Genomic DNA, 21,397 nt, shown 5'->3' with positions numbered 1-21,397 from the left:
TGGTGGCGTCTCAGCTGGAGATCTGACATTTTGCCGAACCACTGTTTGCTTGAGAACTGATAATTAAACACTCCTTCTCCTTTAAAAAAAATAATAAAAAGGTAGATAAAAAACTAAGTCAACTCTGCTGGTAACCTTGGAGGCTTCCTTTTGTAAGGGTCTCAATACATGTCAAAATGCATTCTGTTCAGGATCAGTCCTGGCTGTACAATTGCCTTTTTTGTTACCTGAGTGTATTATTCTGACTGGTTTTATTTGACTTGCCTCTGGGATGCTATGCTGCTTCTGGCAGAGATTTCTGCACGCTGGCAGAGTTCATGAACTCACGCTTGCAAACTGATCTTTGCCCTGTGTGTTTCTAAATATTTTGGTGTGTATGCAACATGACAGAATGTGAGTTTGCACTGAAAAGACAAAAAAACAGGAAGAGGAAGAAACATCCCACATCCCCTCCTTCCTCTGCATCTCCCCCCTCCTCCAATCCTGTCAACTTCTATTATGCTCAGAAAGCAACCAGGTGAGTCATAATATTTAACCAATATTGGGGGAAGGGAGAGGTTTTAATTAATTTCATTACACATTAACAAAGTCCAGCTCATGACTCAGTGGAAGTCTATACAGTCATTTGCAGACAGATGGGAGCTTACCCTCTCTGTCCTCTGAGCTTCCTGGATGAGGTGAAGATGCATTAACACAGCTTATTAGCTGTTTTGCAGTGCTGCTTGAAGTGTAATTCCACTGTAAAATAGCCACGCAACCCAGAGATTAAAGTTGGGTTGGGCTTAGTCAATTCATATTTGAGGCATTGGGTTTTTTTCACTTCTAGCCACAGAAAAAAATAAATGAAAATAGGAAGCATACCTGGAGGTGTAATTTAAAGCACCAGAGAAACAGCCCTGGTGTACCGTACAATCAGGTGTCATCTGGTATCATTCAGCTGGGGTCAGAGATGGCATGAACTCTGCTTCTGGTGCAGAAAAGGAATAAAGTCTAGGTACTAAAAGGGCAGAGGCAACTGATATTACTCCATATCTTCATGTCAGGAAAGGAATAGATCACAGTCAGAGCAGAGAACTGGAGAAGAGATTCTGCCCTCTGAATACACCCCTTATTTGTGTCATATTGGACATCCTTACCTAAAGGTGATCTTGGTCCACTGATTCCAGCCTTTATTCTAATTCTCGGTTTTGTCTGGAATTTTTGTTATTTTTTGAGTTAGTTTGTTGGGTTTGGGGTTTTTAATTTCTTTCTTTTTTCTTTTCTTTCTAAACTTGTGCCAAAAGAAAAAGAGCAAAAGATCTATTTCCAGCAAGGCCATCCTGTGAAGAGCAGCCCTTATACCTATACTCAAAGTTTCTTAGAGGTGCCAGGTGAAGGTTACCTCAGTTTTCCTTTCTCATGGTAAGAAATGTTTATACAGCACACATGCAGCTGAACCCCGGTTTGCAAGAAGGAATTAGACTGACATCATACCGGGATGTAAACAGCGGCAAGGACAGCTTGCAATTTTTTTGTGACTAGGCACAGGGGCTGGCCTAAAAGTTTTGGCAGTAAAAAGTTTTCAGGTGTATGGTCTGCTCTTCCCCTTTTAAGTATTTGTAGGTAAATGAGCACTGAACTGAGATTTCTGTTACTGTTTCTACATCTTACCTAATATTTCAATGTCTTTTATTGCATGAACAAGCCCAAGGCCAGGCTAAGCATTTTTAGAGCTCTGCATTATTTCGGTTAAACTCTCAGCCCCAAAAAATACAGGAACAGGCAGTGGAGTCCAGCTTCCCAGTTCAATTTCATGCCAGGAGTTGTATTGAAATAAATTAATAAAATAAAATAAACCAAAACAGAAAAAAATATAATAAAATAAAATACAAAATTAAATAATATAATAAAACATAAATAAAATAAAATAAAATAAAATAAAATAAAATAAAATAAAATAAAATAAAATAAAATAAAATAAAATAAAATAAAATAAAATAAAATAAAATAAAATAAAATAAAATAAAATAAAATAAAATAAAATAAAGTAAAGTAAAATAAAATAGTTATGTTTAAAGATTCCTCTCTCGCTGTCTTGGTTCTGGGCTGTCAGAGAAAGGAGGAAGGGGCATGGCTTCAGACCTGTCTAACCCTTTGACCCCAGACAGCTGCAAAATCTCTGCAGTTCCTCTCTGAGACATCCCAGAGCAGCAGTCAGACTAAGGGAGCAGAAAGAAACAGGACTAGTCATCTGCACTGCCAGTTTAGGGCTGAACCAGATGGGTGGTGGGCTTCACTTCTCCAGGTTGGAAGTTTTCCATTTGCTCCTTCGCTTGGCAGATCAAGCAAGAAGCATTGCAGAGACAGTGCTTCAGGGAAATATCTCTCAGGGTCCTCCTGAGTCAGGAAAGTGTGTACACATAGCATTTTCCAGGGCAGTGCCCTGAGGTGTGACCTATTCAGCAGTCAAACCCCTCTGCTGTAGGTCTCTAAGACTGCTGTGTGCTCCCTAACCTGATACTTGGGAGACCTGGAGGCTCTTGTTTAGGAAAAAGGGCATAATGAGGATGAATGAATAAAGCCAAAGACACATAAAGAGCAAGGGATCATGAAAGATACTGTGACCTCAGAAGTCACCATCTGTATTTATTTTTGGTTTTAAACCAGCTTTGGGTACCTTCAGTATGTCACAGAGCACTAAAGGCAATTAAGTCCTTCCCTGCTTCCCCACCCTGTTGCACAGCCTGCTCCCTCTGTCCTTTGTGCGTACCAACCAGCTCCTCTGTTCCGTTTTCCTACACATCACACCCCCATATGATGCTGCACGCAGTACAAACAGCAGCGGTGCACTAAGCCAAACATACCTTGTCAAGTGAGTGCCATTACAATGTAAGGATTGATTTGCTGGTGGAGGGCTTGCATATTAGCAGACACAGAAGCAACAGCCAGGGTTAACAGGTTTCGACATGGAGAATTTATTAAGAGCACAACAATAAAAGGGCAATCCTGTTGCTGCTTCTTAGATTCCAGCTACTGCAGATTTGGGTTGACCTCAAAAGTTCCTGGGATAGGACAAGGAGAGGGTTACATTTATACAGGCTTTCCCCTTGGTCCCTGCACTTCTTCCAGGCAAGTGCTTCCAGCAGGTAGCTGTCTCTTTGAATATTAACATTCACACCCCCTCATTTTTGTTGTCAGCTGGGGCCTCTAGCAACCCGCCTCTGGTGATAACCTTGTCAGTTCTCCCTGGTTATGCTGGGAGGGTTGTTTTTTGAATAAGAGCCGCAGTGACATCCCAAATTTTGTGGAAAATGCTGCTGGTGACGCACAAGTGGCATCCACTTCTCCCCTGCCAAATATGTCTGGAACCAGTGCCAAAATCTTGAGCTTTGAAGAAACACTACTTTCTAGATAAGACATTGAATAATTACTTGTGTTAGCGATAGGTTTTCTGGCTCTGGCAAAAGTAGAACGGAATTAGGCACTCGACCAGCAATGGATGCAAAGCTGACTTGAGATCTCTTCCACATATTCCAAACCTCTCAGCACAGGCTGTCTTTGTTTCTCCCTTTTCAGAAATAAATGGAAGTTCACTTGAGTATTTGACGGAGTTTGCATCAGGTGTTGTCTAACGGTCTCATATTGGATATTGACAGTACCTTTGTGAGGAGATGGATTGAATTGACATGACAGATCATTTGCAGCCCTAATATCTATGATTCTGGAAGACCTCTTACTGTTAAGTGGAAGCTAAATTGACTCAACACTGGGAGAATAAAAAGATATATTATTCTTTTAATTGCTATTTTTTGGAAAGGAAAAATAGGATCTTGAATTATTTTTTTTCCCCTTTTAATTTTGAAAAAGCACATGACCTTTGAATTCCACAGGGCCTCATGGCTCTGGGGAAATATTTCCAAATGTATATATTGTTTTAAACCAAAACCACAAATTTAAAATGTTGATTGATATTGTCAGAAATGCTACTTCTTAGGAATGTACAGGATTAATAAACATTTTATTTTCTGTTTGTCTCCTTAGGAATAGAAAGCCTTCATATTAATGCCGAAGTGGTAAAGGAGGTAGCATTTCTGTGACAGTGATCTTGATGCTGTAGGAGTGAAATATTGTAATCTAAGACGTAAACTGAAGAAACAGGAACATTTTACCATTGGTGGCCAAAAGAGAAACTACATTTTTAAATGTAAAATCTCAATTTTAGTTGTTTTTGTTTGTTTGTTGTTTGTTTGTTGCTTTTTTGTGTTTTTGTGTGGTTGTTTGGGGTTTTTTGTTTTGTTTTGGGTTGGGTTGGGGTTTTTTTGTCATGGCTACACTAATTTCTTTGGGAATTCTGTACTTATTAGGTAGAAATCTCTCCCATAACTTTCATCTGTCCTCTTCATCTACCTGTGCACAAAGATGCTACATAGCCATGCCCTGTGCTCTGTGGATTAATATTTGTCACAGTCCATCTTAGAGAGGGCTTCAAATCAGAGCTGGGTTAAATAGCTTTATTCACTGTGATCTGATTCTGCAAAATATTCCAGACAGAGTAAACAATCTTCCTATTCCACAAAGTATTTAAACATGACTTACAATTTCATAGGTGCTCAAGACTCTTGAAGCTAAAGGCATGGCAGCACTTTTTTAAGCATAAGCATAAGCATAACCTTAGGTACTTCATTGAATAGGCAGTGCAGAAGAATTGCCATGACAATGTAAGGCTTTGTGGAAACATTGAACACTTGACAGTCATTACTTTGTGAACAAATTGTAGGTCAGTCATGGGGATTAAAGGCTGTTTCAGAGATTATTATTTTTCTGCATATTTATTTATTTTTGTCATTTTTCTGAAAGCTCAAGCTAACTAGAGATCATTTAGCCTTCCAGGCCTGGGGGGACATATTTGTAGGACATCTCTTTCAAAATATTAAGAACAAAATTGAGTGGAATCATTTTAATGAAAGGGAAAAAAATAATTTCTGAGAAGAAGTAATGTTGAATGTTGAAAATTATAACAATCTTCATTATTGTGTTGAGTTTCAGAATTAGTAACCCCTTTGTACATATTTGCCATTAAGAATGTTGTTTGTTCTTTAATTAGTTTCCTAAACACACAACAAACTAAATTGAATAAATCAAAATGACCCTTAAATTCCCAGAATTACAGCCTATTTAAATGGCCATAATAAGGTAATAATAATCCAAGCTAATCGTAGTTTTACTTCCCATACTCTATGACTTGCCATGTGATATGCGACATTACTAATTTTAGTGTGATTAGAAATTATTCCCATAGTTCAAGTTTAATACAGTATTGATGTTGTTATTAATATAGATTTGTCAGTAAAGATACAAAGCAAAACCAGTTCCACTTAATATCAGTTGACAAAGCCAAAACCACTAAAATAAAAAACAAACCAAAACAAAAAACCAAAAAAAAAAATGCCAACACACCACTTTATAGCTTAATTCACATGGGGAGGAGGAAGTACAAGTGAAAAATAATGATTCAATTTCATTAAAGGTGTACTTAAACTGAATTAGAGAAGATAAAGGGGAAGAAATGATATACACAGCAAGGATATGTTATTACTGCATTTCTAGAATGAAAGCATGTACTTACTGCTCTTGCTCAGCACTTGTGATTGATGTTACACAATCAACCATTTTGCAGGTGTTAATCCAGTAAAATTTAGTGTACTTCTCTAGATTTATATCATCCACTCAAGAGCAGAAATTGATGCAGAGGTATCTGAGTCAATATGGTTACTTAGTCTACTAATTATCTGGAAAACCGTAGCAGTTCTGCATACTTTGTGTTTGTCCTGGGCTTTCCTGGCCCTTGGTCTAGCTAGTTTTGTTATGTGCTACATCTACAGAACACGCATCTATAAGCTGAAATGCAGCAGACACCATAATCTCTGGAAAATGAAGTTTTCAGTTGCTAGATCTTAGCTGAGCATGGTAGCTGGATGTAAAAGTTTGTGTCTCCTCTCCCATACTGACTTGAAGACAAACAAGTTAATGCAAAGCACAGATGGTTTGAGATAATGTTCTTGACTTTGCTCTGGATCAGAAGATAAATGAACACACATTCATTTACCAGTGCAGAAAAAGTAGTCATTGCACCGATTGTCAACTCTTACTTCCCCATTTCCTTTTCCTATTCCATCGACATTTAACTGTGTAGAAAGCAAAAGCTCCTCTGGAAGAACTGACTTTCCTGCAATTTCCTTATCCCTAAAGTATTCTGGGGACAGCAAGAGATATTGCCTAAGCAAGGGTGAGGAGCTTTAATTATCCTCCAAATTCAAGTCTAGTACAGCTAACATTGTAAGCATCCCTTACTTTACTAAAAGAAATATAGTCAGGTGTGTAAAGGCTCAAACGTGTGAACAAGAAGGAGTAATGAATGGTCCTGTGTCAGCTCATCTGGGACAACTCACGTGCATTTAGCCAGCAGCAAATATGAGGTAATGCACACTAAGCTTTTAAAGAAAGAATTTCCTCTACTTACCTTATATTCATCCTGGACTAAGAGCGTCTACATGGATTTGTTATCACAGTTTAGCTCACATTTTAACTAATTACATAAATAAATGATTTGTGCACCTGGCACACTAGGCCAGATGTTGTTCATATGCATAATAAAGAATCCTGTCTTGCCTGTAGAACTTGCTGTTTAAGCAAACAAGGCAAGGGTTAGTTGTTATTTCCTATTTTGCAGCAGAGGGAACAGAGACGCCATATAACTGGGAAGCTGACTTGTCCCAAGTAACACAACTAATCTGTGGGAAGACATAGGACTGAACTCAGATATCAAATAAGCTAGCTGTGAAATCATCTTTCTGATCAATAGGTATCTCTTCCTACCAGAGTAACTGCCTGTAGTATTTTTCTCACGCATATATCCCTGAGCCCATTGAAAGATTTCACTCCTGGATGCCTCACGACAGTGGTCTCTGAGATACATTGTTCAAATTCAGCTTAGGGATATAGCATTCAATGGTGTTTAGGGACCTTCTCTTGCAAATCATGGGACTTTTGTCAGAAGGGAAGGAAGGGTATTGCTAGCAGTGATCACAGCACAGCCCTCCTTATAGGTGTGCTGAGCACCTGCTAGGGAAGTACCTTAAGAACAACACTCTGAAGTGGCTCTACTCACATTCAAGCTTCTGCTTAGGCAGAATTCAGAACTGAAGGAAAATGTCACAGAGGGACCTTGCGTTTATTGTACATATTAAAATACCACCTTAAACGTCCTCTGCAAAGATCACCAACAAAAGCCTTTTCCAGTAAGGAGAATCCAAGAAGCTTGATTTACAGCCCTCTGTGCTCAGCACTGTGCAAGATCCCCAGTTTACAAAACAACCTGTGCATTAATGTAACTTTTATTGATGCTCATGTAGATCACTAAATAAGCAGAAAAGGCATGGGAGTTGTGAGGAATGCCCAGTAGTAGTCAAGAATGTGTCATGTGACTTAGAAATTTTACTTAAGGCTGTTTGAATCTTCAACTTGTTTTGAAAAACTAAAATAAATAAATAAACACAATCTTACAGCAGCGTTTAAGAGCAATACCGGGACATGTCTGGGGATACCATGTCAATTAGGTTTGAACTAAAGGGAAATTCTTTGAACTGATATTGGGAGTGCAGTGAATTCAAAATAAATAATGAGCAATATTAAAAGACATTCATTTTTCTCCTTTTCCCACCCTAAGGCCACTTTTTTCCTTTACCCCCAATATGACAAGTTCCTTGTAAACATGCACACACGTAAAATACAGGCCAAGCTGCATACCATCTTAAACTTATGACTCCTTCAAAGACTACAAATAAAATTACATTCAAATTCCCTATACAAATATCCCATAGGCAGTCATGAACATTGTCACTACCCTATTAAAAAAGCACTGGAACAAATCTTTAGATGGGGTGTTTTTCCAGAGGGTTGGTTTTTTTGTGGATTTTTCCCCCCTTAACCGAATGTCTATTTGCATATAGGAACCTGCACTGATGAATTTTATACAGTAGAATAAAGAAAAAGAGAAGGGAATTAAATGGAGGAAGACAACATGGCCTAGTGAATAAAGCAACAGACTTGAGGGGATCAGGAGACCTAGATACTATTCCCAGCTCTTCCCTGCAGTGTGACTTTAGGCAAGTCTCTGAGCAAGCTTTCCCTCCCCACTTGGTTGTCTATTTATACTGTAGATTCTTTGGAGAAAGTACCATCCCTTGTTGCATGTTTATACAGCCCCAAGTGCAAAGGGGCTTTGTTCTCTGTTGGAAGATCCTACAAATAATAACTGGAAAAAAAACCTTAAAGATATACATATCAGAGATAATGTTAATCTACCTTTCTTCAGCCACAGTGTCTGCAGATGGTTCTGGATAATATACAGTATTTAGATCATAGAAAAAAATAAAATTATCCCCTGGCACACAGGATTTAAGTGGCATAAGCTGTTCCAGGGCAGTGCACAAGAAACTTGGTCAAAACCTGGGCCATGGATAAAATAGGCTTGAATACGAGTAGAAGCACATGGAGTTTTATCTAGAGGTAAAATACATAGGAGTTCCAAGTGAAAAAACAAACAAACAAACAAACAAAAACAACAACAAAAAAAAACCAAACCAAAACAAAAAAAACCAAAACCAAACCCACAAAAAACCCAAAAAACCCCACACCACAAAAATTAAATACAGCACCCTTGTGTTCAAAAAGCACAGTATGGCTTCAAGAGTGGAATGGGTTTCTTCTCAGAAAAAGAGTTGGAGGGAAGGAGGGGACTAAGGAGGGGACTAAGGTCCCTTCTGTTTGCACCTCACTATGTACTGTGCTTGCTTTTGCCTCAGATAATGCAGTGGTAGCTGTGTTCTCGCTAGTACTTCATCCTTCCCTAAAGGAAATTACTATAGCCAGAGAGTGTGAAATTGTGTATTTTGTCCTCACAGAAAAGGCTGAAAACAAAAGAAGGAGGAACCTTGAAAGACTGTGCGATCTACATAACTCTGACATCCAGCACAAGGACTAGACTTTTCTGGCACAGTACTTCAGGCTGAAATGTGGGAGATTTCCTACACAGGACACAGTTGTGGATGTTCAGTTCTCCACCCAACTCTCTGAAAGTAAGTACAAGGTTTGAACTTCATGCTGCAGCACAGACAGAAAGTTAAGTAATCCTGAAATATGTAGTCACTTCTGACATCTACCTGTGTAGACATTTCTAGTTTTAAATTAAAGGTTAAGACTACATTGTAATTTAAGTACAGATCTGAGCTTATTCTTAATTCAGAGTTCAATCACCATTGACATAGTATTTTTTCTCATCTCAGTGGGAGTGGGGCACCTCAGTCTAAGGTTTGAAACTTGGATGGAGTGAACCCTAGATTATCTCAAACCCTAAAATCAGACTCGTGTATGCACCATGAACTCTGATCAGAGTAGATATGCATGCAACCCAACAGGGGAAATGGTTAGTGATCTCCTGCTTCAGTTACACATTCAGAAGTCTATGGGGTTGGATGGGATCCACCAGAGGGTACTGAGGAAGCTGGTGGAGAAGCTCACTGAGCCGCTCCTATTATTTCTTAACAGTTCTGACAAATTGGAGAGGTCCCAGCAGACTAGAGGTTAGCCAGTGCGACACCCATCTACAGGACAGGCAGGAAGAAGAATCTGGGGTACTACAGGCCTGTCAGCCTGACCTCGGTGCTGGGGAAGGTGATGGAGCAGAACATCCTCAGTGCCATCACATGGTACATGCAGGACAACTGGAGGATCAGGCCCAGCCAGCATGGGTTTATGAAAGTCAAGTCCTGCTTGACAAACCTGATCTTTCTACAACAAGGTGACCTGCCTAGTGGATGAGGGAAAGACTGTGGATGTTGTCTGCCTGGACCTTAGTAGTACCTTTGACACCATCTCCCACAGCATCTCCTGGGTAAACTGGCTGTTCATGGTTTGGACGTGTGTACTCTACGATGGGTGGAAAAGCTGGCTGGGTGGCTAAACCCAAAGAGCGGTAGTAAATGGAGTTGCATCCAACTGGCAGCTGGTCACAAGTGGTGTTCCTCAGGGCTTGGTGCTGGGGCCAGTCCGGTTTAATATCTTTATCAATGATCTGGGCAAGGGGATAGGGCGCACCCTCAGTAAGTTCGCAGATGACACCAAGTTGGGGGAAAGGGGGGTGTGGATGTGCTGGAGGGCAGGAGGCTCTGCAGGGGGGTCTGGGCAGGCTGGACCAATGGGCTGAGGCCAATTGTATGATGTTCAACCAGGCTCAGTGACGGGTCCTGCCCTTGGGTCACACCAGCCTCACACAGCACTACGGGCTTGGGGAAGTTTGGCTGGAAAACTGACCAAGTAGAAAAGACCTGGAGGTGCTGTTTTACATCCAGCAGAACATGAGCCAGCAGTGTGCCCAGGTGGCCAAGAAGGCCAACAGCATCCTGGCTTGTACCAGAAAAAGCATGACCAGCAGGACCAGGGCATGATGTTCCCCTGCACTGGGCACTGGCGAGGCCGCCCCTTGACTCCTGTGTTCAGGTCGGGCCCCTCACTGCCAGGGGGATGCAGAGAGACTGGAGTGTGTCTGGAGAAGGGCAATGAAGTTTGTGAAGGGGCTGGAGCACAAGTCTCACGAGTAGTGGCTGAGGGAACTCGGGTTGTTTAATCTGGAGAGGAGGGGGATGAGGGGGGACCTTATCGCTCTCTACAGCTACCTGAAAGGAGGGTGTAGACAGGTGAGGTCAGGTCTGTTCTCTCACGTAACAAGTGATAGACAAGAGGAAACAGGACCAGGTTGTGCCAGGAGAGGTTAGGTTGGATATTAGAAAAAATCTCTTCGCTGAAAGGGTGGTGAAACATTTGAACAGGCTGCCCAGGGATGTGGTGGAGTCACCGTCACTGGTGGTGTTTAATAAACACTTAGATGTGGTGCTTAGGGACATGGTTTAGTGGTAGACTTGGCAGTGCTGGGTTAACAGTTGGACTTGATTATCTGGAAGGTCTTTTCAACCCCAAATGATTCCATGATTCTATATGACAGCTTAGCCCCATATCAAGTATTACCATCTTCGCTCTTCTGAGGAGCAGCATGGATTTATCAACCTCGGGCTGCAGATTGGTGACAGCCAGTGTGTGTCAGAAAACAAAAGGGTCTTGAGACTTGATATATTTAACTCAGTGCTAATGCTGTATGTAGACATAGCCCAAGGGTCTCAGGTACTTATACTACTTTTACCAGTAATAATGAGCTCAGAAATCGCTAACCATCAAGCACTGAGTCCCTTCCTAGCTGGATTATGCAGCCTTTGCTGAAACTTAGGAACGACTGTGCTGGGTCGACCATGGTCAGCAAGTAAGCACCCATCCAGATTCTCACTCACCCCTGTGCCCAGCAGCATGGGGGAGAAAACACAAATAGTGAAAGCAAGGTAATTCATGGTTCAAGAGAGGGAAAGACGGGAAAACCAAATGATACAAAGGCAATTGCCACCTCTCACAATCAGACTGATGCCTTGCCAGTCTCCAAGCAACAGCTAGCTTGGAAGACAACCCACATACAGACTACAGCTTTTATTGCTGAGCATGACATTATATGGTATGGAATATCCCTTTGGTTAGTTTGGGTCAACTATCCCGACCGTGTCCTTCCCAGCTCCTTGCCGACCCCCAGCCTGCCTACTGCAAAGGGGCAGAGTGAGAAACAGAGAAAATCTTAACACAGAAGACACTGCTCAGCAACAGCTGAAACATCGGTATATTACCGACACTGTTTTAGTCACAATACAGAACACAGCGCTGTATGGGCTGGTGGGAAGAAAGTTATTTCCATCCCAGCCAGATCCAGTACGACAGCTGAAGTTCAATATCAGTTTGATATGTTTGCCCTCATCACCCATTCTCATCCTCACCCTTCAAATAACTTGTGTTTGAGAGGGGTTCAAATGCAATCTTGTGACTAACTCACAGTAAGTTTATTGTAATAGTTGAATTTCTTTGAGATGCTTTTAACACAAGTATAGTTCAGGAAAATACGTAAAAGAGTGACTTTCAGTCTAGGATCTAAAAATGTATTTCAGAAGAGTCAACAAAGTCTGAGGAAAATAAACTTGCATAAACTATACAAAAACCTACTCATGCATAAAAAAAGAAAAAAAAAGTTTCTGAAAATGGGGAGTAGGGAGTGGGAGAAATCCTGACTTCAGGAATATTTCAGGATCATGCTAATGATTAAAACTATTTCAAATTAGGATAAGACTTTCAGTTTAATGTCACAAAGAAAACAATCAAGGACATTAACAATGTAGATGCAGAAAAAGTTCTTACATTCCCAGTGAAGTCTCTTGTCAGCTTCATTTAAAATTATTTCTTTCCATCCTTTGACATATTTATTTGTCTTTGCAATTTTTTTTAATTTACTTGTTTCAAAGTTTTCTGCCTTCAATAACAGCTGGAATCCCAAAATGAAATTAAAACCATGTAGGTGCCAATATATATATTCAATAGATATGAGACTAAATTAAACTAATTGACATTTTATTAATATTCTGCTGTTTGTTCCCGCAGAGTTAAAACCGTACTCAAGATCCTATTATACGAAGATATACTCTGGACCATCTGGTAGCCAAACATTTCTGATTATAAATAAGTCATTTTTTGTTAATTATTTATTTGGGAGTTGTTGTTTATTATACAAAAATCTGGAAAGGGAGAATAAATAGGAAAATGTGCTGGGGTTTATATTATATCTTTCATAAGCAAAAACATTTTTTGCAGAAAAATCTGGTTGAGACAGGAGAGGACCCTGAATAGTCAGGTGAATTAGAAAGCAATTTCCAAAGTGATTCTTGTTTGCAGCCCTTTTGGCTTCACTTCGGTGTGAACATACAAGCACTTAGTCTTAGCAAAGAACACACTCAGAAGTAACAAATATTTAAGTGAAATTTAAAACTCTAAAAAGGAAGGAAATTATCTGTTCATCACAGAGATAACACAAGAAACAAGAGATACTTTATGAAAAAGAAAAAGAAGAGAAATCCATGAGAGAACGATAGTGATGTCCTGGGACTGTTTGTGAAGGGAAGCTGTAGGCTTTTCATCACTGGAGGTCTTCAAGAAGTTGTTAACATCTATCAGGAATGATGTGCATAGAATTGATCTTCTCTTAAGGAAGTAGACTTGAGTCCTTGAGGATGGACTGCTTGGTTTCTCAGCATATCTTCCAGCTGTGTTTTCTGCATTAGAGATTACACTCCATACATTATTGATAACTGGTATAATTTTTAAGTTTAGCCTTCAAGCAAAATCCTTAACACTATGAGACAGAAAAAAAGTCATGAAGTTTGGCTATTGATCTGTTTCAAAAGAAATTAGAAAGTAACTATGAAATATGCAAAGACCATAGTTCCTTGGTTCCATTTGAAACTCTGAATTATTTGTTTTTTCTGATGTCCTATATTCCCATCAACTTCCAAAATATCCATGCTAGAGGGATAGAAAAAAACCCCCTACAGTGTCGAAGAATCCTTAATGAATTAACCAGTAATTCATCACTGATCTCTGAAGCAAAGGTATATCTGTTTCTGAGCATTAGACAAAAACCTAGATCAACCACAACCACTCATGTACGGATGCTTTGATTCTAGATCCCTTGGATCTAGGTAAAGTCCTAGCTGACTGCAAAGGACCCAATAAGTTACAGGTTTAAAAAAAATGCCTAGTCATTGAAGCCAAGTCATTGAAGACACTTCTGAAGCAAAAGCACAAGCTATAATGATAAAACTGAAGAGGCAGAGACAGAAAGCTTAGCAGGAGTGCTGTAAAAATGATAAACTTCGAAAGATAATATTCCTCTCAGTGAGTAGGGATGGCAAGCAGACAGAAATAAAATTTCTTTAACAAAGGTTTCTATTCACTACTTGATAAAACAGACTGTCATAAATAACCCATGCTATCACTGACAATGCTCAACCACATAGACTAGAGGAAGAGAGTATCTGCTAGGTTGGTCACAGTCCCTTGTCAGGGTGGAGTTCTTCCCCTAGGCTGTTCTGGGCTTGTTCCGTCTCAGTTTGGAGCTCCCTAGATGAGAAGGATTTCATAGTATTGTTTGTCCAACTATTTTTAATGCCAGTGGAGCTTACTATCAGGAAATTACCTTTCTTACTCCAAATGAAAGCATTTTCTTTCACTTATTGTTGCATTGCTCATAGTTACGAATACAGGTGACTTCCTCTGCTATAGTGCAGCTACCATACAAAAAGTGCCTGATGAACTGCAGTGTTCTGTACTCTAGACGTACATACATCTAATCTAGATGCATGACTGAGGTTCCCAAACAATCCTGAAATATAACAATAATTAGCATTAATAAAATATTCATTAAAATAAGTGATCAAAAGTTTATAACGTAATGAAGTTTTCCCTCTGTTTTTATTATGTAGGATATCTTAGAAAACAGGATACTAGGATTAGTTAAAATGGGAAAGGGAAAGGGAAAAGGACAGGGAAAGGGAAAGGGAAAGGGAAAGGGAAAGGGAAAGGGAAAGGGAAAGGGAAAGGGAAAGGGAAAGGGAAAGGGAAAGGGAAAGGGAAAGGGAAAGGGAAAGGGAAAGGGAAAGGGAAAGGGAAAGGGAAAGGGAAAGGGAAAGGGAAAGGGAAAGGGAAAGGGAAAGGGAAAGGGAAAGAAGCCTGCTTGCTTTAGGGTTTTTTCCGTCTGATCTGACTTGTCACTGGGCTTTAGGGAAAAGCTATACTTTGGATGAGGGACAAAAAAATGTCTCACATCACTTTACTAGGCCTCCAGCTTCAACAGTCTTGTAACAGTCAAAGAAACCACTCATGGCAGCCATTAAAATCACTCTCCATTATAAACCTTTACACGGTTTGTAATGTAAGCAGGCTATCGTAGTCATGCAGTATAATCTTCTATAGAAACAGAATCAGCTCTTGAAGCTTTGAGTTAATTCTTCATGGAATTAGGATGGATATTAAACAAAGAAGAAGAAGGAGAACGAGAGAAAGGAGAAGGAAAGAAAAAGAAGGAAAAAATATCTTTTCAAGTTACCAGCACATCAGCCACTATAATTTTATTTTTAATGTTTTTGTGGTTTTTTCCTTTAAATCTCTTACTGTTCAAGTGGTAGCCACTGGATATTGTCATTCCTGTGTTTGTTAAATTGAAGAATCATCTATTCCCATCTTTCATGTGAACATTTACAGATTTAGTTTTATTATTCTTCCTAGTATCATCTAAAATTATTCATTATTTCCTATGGAGTTTGAAAATAAATAAAAATTCTGGTGCAGATTGGAATAAGCAGGGGACTACAAACATGGAGCAGTTTAGGGACAATATGGATTGTTAATGTGAGGACTGGGAAACTTGGCAGAGAGTTATATCTGTCCTCCCCAGAAGGTGAAAAGGGGAATGGCTGGTATGTACATTTTCCCTGGGAAGAAGTAAAGGACAAGGGAGGAAAGCAGGAATGAGGGAACAGAGATTTGGAGTCATCTGAGTGGCAGGCACAGAACATCCCTGCTTGAGAGGGAAAATAGAAGAAAATGAGATGTAAGAGTGGAGAATAAGGGACACACAGAGACCCTGATGCCAGGAAGAAATAAAAAGAGTACCATGTACTAAAAGAGAAAGAGGAGCTGGTGCAGTGCAATGGACTGAGCCAACAGGAGACATACCAAATGCAATGCTGACCCCAATGGTGGAAACACCCCAGCAGGCAGAAGTGAGTTGTATGAACCACGAAAAGAAAAAGATCCTGAATAAAGGAGAGTTTGTGGAAAATCTCATTGGTTTGCACCATCACATGTTCCAAAAGCTTTTTAGAGCAGTCTGACAACCAGCTAACCCATTTCAAGGTGTGGGTGGGTGGGTGTAAAATAAGCTGCTAGCCCTTCATGTACAAAGCGCAGAACTGGGGACAGCCAGTATTGCAGATGTCCCCCAAACAGCTTGGGACAAAGTGACCTGCTCTACATCCACCAGCCTAGGAGCTTTTTTAGATAACATTTCTGCCTATTTTCTCACATATTTTTTTCAATTTTTGTACTAGATCTACAAGTCCAGCCAATATCACAGGGAGGTATTGTTCAGGATCTAGGAGTGTTACTCTTCTCACACAGACGGCAGGGCTGGTTCTGCTTCTCCCTACAGAGCTAAGAAACTAATTTGCATGATGTTGAAAAGGAGAATCCTTTTTTGATGGCTTTTCCCTGGAATGCTTTATGTGTAGAGCTGTGTTCATTCCCTCCATGGTGGTGATTATTCAGGAAGTCTGAGCTACTAACTGTGCCTAAGTGTTTACATTTCAATATTTTATTAAATGGTCACTTAATATTATCCACTCAGTATAACAAGAACCAACTATAAGACGCCCTTAAGACTAGGAGAGGTAAATGCACAAAAGGCTGCACTCCTTTCTTTAGGACAAAGTCTAACCATTAATGTGCATAAATAGGAATGGATCAGTTACGTTATACCAGCCTTGGAGTAAAAACAAAGGTAACCTTCCTGCTTCAGCACAGCTGAAGGATAATGTCACTAGGTTTTGGGTCTGGCAGTTTTGAGCAATGCTGCTGCTAACCAAAAGAAAGAGAAGTAGCAGACAGGATTTGTTTCACCAAATTTGTATTTTGCTGACCTGTTAACATAGCGAGCAGCTCACTGCATTACTGGTGTATTTTGGTGTGATCATGGTTACAGGCAGCCAAGAGGGGCTATGTGTTTCAGTGTTTCAAACACTGTACAAGGCCAAACACATTTCTGTTGCTTGCCTTCAGATGTCTAATAGTTCAGTTCATAGATTTCCTTATGTCTGAGATGTGTGCAATGCCACATATCCTGTGGGTCCAACCATTGGTGGCAATATGTATTTTAGAATCCCTAATGCTCATTTCTCCTAATCTCATCTGTGTCAACATGAAGAACTGTGCCTGTTCTTAATAGGGCTGGACTGGACTGGTGAGCTATTTTATGCTTTCAAAGAGCTGTGTGCATAGTGGGTGTCATTACAAAGACTGTTACGTTTGATCATACAGAATAAGAAATAGTGACCAGAGCTAGACTGAAAACCTGGCCCTATCACTTCAAAGGAAAAAAGAAGAAAAGAAAAATAAAGTTACCTTCAGAGCAGCTTTTGTACCTGCACATACTAAGGTTAATCAAATCTTACACTTCAGAGTATATGGTTGATTAACTTGTGTGTCTGGAAGCACTTCCCCTTATTTGCGATTCTTCTCTTAGTTACAGAAAGAACAGAGTTCATGTTGGTTCCAGGATATTTTTGTTATTTTTTTTTATTATTATTATTATTCACTTGCCACAAAAACTGTGAAAACTACTGGTAGTACTGAGAAGTGCTCTATGCAGAATAGCTCTATTTTAACAAAGACACTGGGAAGCCTGCAAGTTTTGATATGTATTAGAAGGTAAAATTCTTTTCCCCTTATTATTATGAAGTCCCTGTGTTCTTATGAAGCTTTATAACTGAAAATGGGTTATTCTTTTATGAACCCTTGAGGTAGAGCTGTTCTTTCCCTCCTTCAAACTATGGAATGTGAATATTAACATGTCTTTGCATTGCTATTTAACCCATGCAGAAACTAAACTGAGGCAAGTGTTGGGTATTTTGTTTTCTTTGGGTTTTTAACCCTCCTATTTAAGTAGGAACAGCCAGAAGGAAATCTGGGTTCTCAGGACGCCCAGTCCTGGGCTTTCTTCCCTCCTTCCTCCTCCTCTCTTTCTCTCATTTCCATGTGAGACCCTCTTTTTGTTAATCTTCAAAGTTCTGTGTTAACCTATCTATTCATTTTGGCATTCATTTCTGTTCTTCTTAGTTATTTTGACTTGCACATTCTGAGACGCACAATTTTGTCCATTCAGCATAGCTCTATCAACTTCATTAGTGTTCTGGCAATTTACCCGTGATAAAGACTTGGCCATGGGGCCTGTAAGAATTTGTGATGGTGATGGAACTACAGACATTTATAATTTCATGAAGAGTTTAAGGCACAGGTGATTTGCAACGTAATTATTAGGAATATAAGCACCTGTGTGCATGCCCAGCCTTCACAACAGTCAGAGGGGTGAGGCAGGTACCCAAGCTGCCCATCACATCAACATGTCATTCAGCACTGTTGGCAAGGGACAGTCTGTTGACAGCACTCACTTCGTCACTCTCCTTCTCATGCTGTGACCTGGGTCTGGCCTGCTTCAGGTGATTCAGGTTTTGAAGATTTTGGGAAGTGGATTTTTCACTAAAAAAATAGTATCAGACAGGAGGCTGGGTTGTAACATAACCTTAAAAACAAAATAGGCAAAACTCTAACCTTGATTTGATGGAAAGTGAAGTTCATGTGTCAGAGAGAGTATTAGGACATGTGTATTTTATAGCTACAGATATCAAGGAATCTGGTATTGTACCATGGATTAATTATTCTGCCCTGATAGTCTTGGGAAAAGAAACGTATTCTGGCTTTCTGCAGACCACTGTATGTTTAGGCAAGGTATTGTTTTCCTCACTCACATAAATTTCCTTATTAAGAGTCTTGAAGAAAGCAAGTTTTAGGTAATGTCTGACCCTTGTCATTTGCTTCCTATCTGCTTAATAAGCTTAATAATGTCACTCTGCAAAGGCCAAATACTACTGAATTTAGAGGCAGTTTTGGCAAAAGATTGCTAGACTTGCACCTTAAACTACTCACCTCAAATCACATCTATATACAATATATATATATAATATATAATAAATATATAATAAATCAAATACAGATCTAAAAGACCTGTAGGCTGAAGTGATATTTTTGCATAAAAATTACACGGGTCTGGTTGCTGCTGGAATGTGTTGCCATCACAAACAAACAAAAAACCCACATTCATTACCTGTATATTTCTTGATGAAGTACCGAGCAAAAAAAAAAAAAAAAAAAAAAAAACCAAAAAAAAAACCCCCACAAAACAAAAAAAATCCTGAAATTGTGAAGAAAAGTAGTCAATGAAAAGTAGCTACTCAGACTGCAATACATCTGATCTTCTCAGGCTGAACTTACTGCTTTGATAAAAAATGTATATGGATCATAGGGTTTTTTCTGGTCATAGATGGTCATGATTTTAAAGGTTTACTCTTATACCTTGTGGAAAAGAAAACAACTATTTCATCTAACTTGTACAAAGCAGCGCAGAGAACCTTTTTAGTTCATTTTCCTTAGTAAAAATGTCAATTGTAATTCTGCCCATTATGAATGATAGGTTTATTTGGAATGAAGAATTTTCCTTAATTAAATTGCAATTCCTGGTTTCACTATGTTTGTATTTTTATTGCAGTGAAAAGAACAGCAGTTCACTCTCAACTTATGTGTCAACTTGCAACAATTTCTCAGCTACCAGAAAGAAGATGAAACTTGGTGGAGCATAGACATTTATTTTATGTTACACTGAATTTTCAGAATAGCTTTTTTGTATTTATTTATAATGTGTATCAGCACTCTAATGCTAATTTGATCTCTTTGAAAAAAATGTGTCATCAGGCTTGTAATGAATGACAGATTGGGAAACAGGGAATTGATAATGTTTTGCCATTTCAATACAGTCTGAAATTCTAGTTTAGATCCACACTTAGGAATTATTTATATCCTCTTATGTCATATCAATTTAAATAATATTCCACTCATTGAGGCATAAAGAATAATGTTAATATTAACGTTTCTATTTAAAATTTGTTAATTGCACATGAAGGGGTTATATCTGCTGCATTCAGGGTTTTTTAAATTTAATTTTATTGTATTAGAAAATCTATGAGGTTAAATCTGCAGAAATTATTGCTTTTAAATGTTGTATAATAAGAATCTTGCTGCTGTTATGAGCACTGAAAAATGTGCCTTCATCTCAAATAAGCCTTGTTAAAGCTACAGTTCTGGAACTGCCAGGATTTAATACTAAATTTGGGCCTGATCCAGCTCAGCTTTACTCATGTGAGTAGCTTGGTCTCCTCTGATGAAATCTGTGCCTGAGCAGGGGTTACTGCAGATGTCTCTGCAAAGTTATAGACCTGGGGAAAGGCTGGAAATGGGGAAGAGAAAGGGGTGAATGTACAATCTCCACCTGTTTAGGCTATAGCTCCCCAAAGTATTATGTCTCTGACACACTCCTTTTAGAGGTGACCTTGGTCAGGGATGGGATAACAACTAAAGGCTCTGCCAAGGTGCTGAAGGAGGCTGAAGGCATATTTTGTCCCTTCTCCACACACCTGGATCAGGTAGACAGTATCACAGGCTTGCCAGAGGGGCAAGGACTTGGCAGCTCCACACAGGGAAGAGGATGCTCCTCTGCCCTCCAGCCACTCTCATCTCCTGCTCCAAGCTGCTAAGGGCCAAACTCTGGGAAGGGCATTGTCAGTAATCGTTTGCTTGATTAGACCCCTTAGGGGAAGTCACCAATAGTGGTTTGTTCCCCTGGGAAAGAAAAATACTAAAGCAAATATGAGCCTATTGACTACTGAATTCATGTGGAAAACACTCATAGACTTTGACCTCAGCAGGAAATGACCCAACATTACTTTAAAACATATGGACTTAAGTGAGTGACAATTTGCTGCTTGTAACACCAAACAGCAAATGAAATTATCTTTCTTTTTGCTCTAAGCACAGATACTGAGCCTGATCATCTTCCCACTTTCATACATTTCATACAGTGACATATATCTGGAGGAAAGCCCTTGCTAACAGCAGGATCACATCGTCAGTGAACTAATGAGAGAGCAGAATCAGTCTAATTTTTTTTGTGACTAATAATTTAAAAATGCAGAAGCTGAAACATTTCAGATTCACAGTGGACAGGTCCACCTTCTGCCAATGTGTGCTTTTAATTTCTAGCCCTAGATGAATCTGAGAAAGTTTAATACTCCATTTTAGATAAGCATCAAAAAGTAGGATTCTTATTCTAATTTGAAGCTCTTGAGTTTGAGCCATCTGGCTGGGAATCTTCGCAGAGCAACCTACCACATCACATTAGTTTTGTGTCCTAATTGGTGCCATGAAAAGAAACAATAATCAATTAAGTTGTCAATTAACTAACAAAAATAATCCTCAGTTTGCAGAGGTATTTTCTTAAAACATGAAGTGGGAACTTTTCTATAATTTCAAAGCAATATACACATTTTTGTGTATACATGTGTATATGCATATAAACACATACATATATGATTTAAGGTTCTTCTTAACATTATTGCAGTTATTTCACTCCATCTTTAGCAATCCTTTGGAAGGACTGCTACTGAGCTCCAACGATGATGCTGATAGCTGAGAGGCATTCGTTTCACACTGGCTAATTAAGCGTGTGAAGGCCATATAAAGGATCGGTTCTATCAGCACACACTCACCATGAACAGCC

General features: G+C 39.4%; 1 long non-coding RNA gene across 3 annotated transcripts; it reads left to right on the top strand.

The window, feature by feature from the left end:
• Positions 1–413: 413 nt before the first annotated feature.
• Positions 414–19,570, top strand: LOC119141704. Of its 3 annotated transcripts, XR_005102017.1 has the most exons (5): positions 414–517; positions 4,021–4,183; positions 8,943–9,116; positions 12,562–12,615; positions 19,334–19,570. It is a non-coding gene; the product is annotated as an uncharacterized LOC119141704 (long non-coding RNA). The 3 variants fall into 3 exon arrangements; XR_005102015.1 differs by lacking the exon at positions 4,021–4,183; XR_005102016.1 differs by lacking the exons at positions 4,021–4,183; positions 12,562–12,615.
• Positions 19,571–21,397: the final 1,827 nt, after the last annotated feature.

Source organism: Falco rusticolus, chromosome Z (genome assembly GCF_015220075.1).
Source record: "Falco rusticolus isolate bFalRus1 chromosome Z, bFalRus1.pri, whole genome shotgun sequence".
Taxonomy (NCBI): Eukaryota; Metazoa; Chordata; class Aves; order Falconiformes; family Falconidae; genus Falco; species Falco rusticolus.
Note: the sequence above shows the minus strand (reverse complement) of the source record. Positions and strands in the feature narration are given on the sequence as shown.